Raw genomic sequence first — 2351 nt, 5'->3', positions numbered from 1 at the left:
AGAGTGACTCTTGATGGGCCAGATGGATGGGCCAGAGGCTGGATCAGTAAAGGGCAGAGAGCTCCACTGCGACTCAGACGCCAACAAGGTGGAGGTGGGGTACTGGTATACGCTGGTATCATCAAAGATGAACTTGTGGGACATTTTCGGGTTGAGGATGGAGTGAAGCTCAACTCCCAGACCTACTGCCAGTTTCTGGAAAACAAATTCTTCAAGCAGTGGTACAGGAAAAAGTTGGTATCATTCTAGAAAAACATGATTTTCATGCAGGACAATGCTCAATCACATACATCCAACTACTTCACAGCGTGGCTGGCCAGTAAAGGTCTAAAAGATGAAAAAATAATGACATGGCCCCCTTTTTCACCTGATCTGAACCCCATAGTGAACCTGTGGTCCCTCATAAAATGTGAGATTTACAGGGAGGGGAACAGTACACCTCTCGGAACAGTGTCTGGGAGGCTGTGGTGGCTGCTGCACATAATATTGATCGTAAACAGATCAAGCAACTGACAGAATCTATGGATGGTAGGCTGTTGAGTGTCATCAGAAAGAAGGGTGGCTATATTGTTCATTAATTTCTTGGGGTTTTGTTTTTGCATGTCAGAAATGTTTATTTCAAAATTTTGTGCAGTTTTATTGGTTTACCTGGTGAAAAAAAAAGTGAAATGGGAATATATTTAGTTTCTATTAAGGTGCCTAATAATTCTGCACAGTAATAGTTGCCTGCACAAACAGATATCCTCCTAACATAGCCAAATCTAAAAAAAAAAACACTCCAACTTCCAAAAATATTAAGCTTTGATATTTATGAGTCTTTTGGGTTGATTGAGAACATAGTTGTTGATCAATAATAAAAAAATCCTCTAAAATACAACTTGCCTAATAATTCTGCACACGGTGTACAAAATCACCTGACAGATTCCCTTTAGTTTATCTAGTTAGTCAATGTAAATGATATGACAAAACAATTTCAAAAAATCGATAAAGATATCACATTCGCAAGAACTTGGCCAATGGAAATTAACATAGAAAAATAAATACGTCTCCTCATACTGACCCAAGGAAGTAAGGCTGGTTTCAGACGTCCATGTTTCAGGTACGTGTGACATCCGTTTTTAACACGGATGCCACACGTACCCATGTTATTCTATGCTGTTACTCACACAGTCGTGTTTTCACACGGACTGTGTGACCTCTCGTGGCACCGCACGCACACACACAGACATGTCCGGTTTTTCTCCGGCAGCACGGGTGTCACACGGATCGCACACTGATGTGATCCGTGTGACATCACTGTGACATGTACCGGAGAAAACACGGGTCTTTTAAATAAAAAGATTTCCTATATTCACCTGCATCCAGCGGTGTTGTCTTCGGCTCTGCTGCCTCCTGCTTCTGACCCCCGCTCATTATACTCACTGAATATTCACTGCACTGAGGAGCTGGAAGCCAGAGCAGTGCCGGAGACCTCAGTGCCAGGGACTGCATCGCTGGGGACAGGTGAGTATCTAGCAGAGTGTGTGTGTGTGTGTGTGTGTGTGTGTGTGTGTGTGTGTGTGTGTGAAGACATATGTGGGTGTCTGTATTCAGTGTATACATGCATGTGCGCTATGTGTGTGTATGTGCTTGGTGTATCCATGTGTGTCTGCTATGTGTGTATACATATGTGTGTATATGTACTCAGTGAATACATGTGTGTGCTATGTGTGTGCTATGTGTGTGTGTGTGTGTGTAGAGAGGATCTGGAAGCCGGAGCATCACGGGGACAGCATCGGGGGACTCATCACAGTTCCCAATGAACTCTGATGAACCCATGAAGTCACCGCGGTGACACCCGCTGTAGCGCCAGTGTCACGGGGGGTGTCATCAGGATGTCATCAGAGTTCATTGGCAACTCCAATGACCTCCTGGACATCACTGCACAGACACTGCTTGCTGGACACTCACCTGTCCCTGCAATGCTGTCCTCGGCGGTGCTGTAACCAGCGCTGTCAGTACGATGCTCCGGCTTCCAGCTTCTGAGTGCAGTGAATAATCAAAGAACATAATGAGCGGCGGTCAGAAGCAGGAGGCAGCTGAGCTGAAGAAAACAACGCTGGATACAGGTAAATATAGAATATCTTTTTATTTCACAGACATGTGTTTACTCCTGTACGAGTCACACGTATGCAAATGTGACGCCCTGGGCAAGCCAGGGGTCACAGGTCATCACACCACCACACCCTACATCCCAGTTAGGAACACCAAAGCTAACCAAAAATCCTTGTTGCCTTCCTCCAGAGGCTGATGTTCACACCAGGGGGTGGGCCAGGCGGTTGGCTCCGCCCACCGAGGAGGACACAGCTCTG

This window comes from Anomaloglossus baeobatrachus, chromosome 5 (genome assembly GCF_048569485.1).
Source record: "Anomaloglossus baeobatrachus isolate aAnoBae1 chromosome 5, aAnoBae1.hap1, whole genome shotgun sequence".
Classification (NCBI taxonomy): domain Eukaryota; kingdom Metazoa; phylum Chordata; class Amphibia; order Anura; family Aromobatidae; genus Anomaloglossus; species Anomaloglossus baeobatrachus.
Note: the sequence above shows the minus strand (reverse complement) of the source record.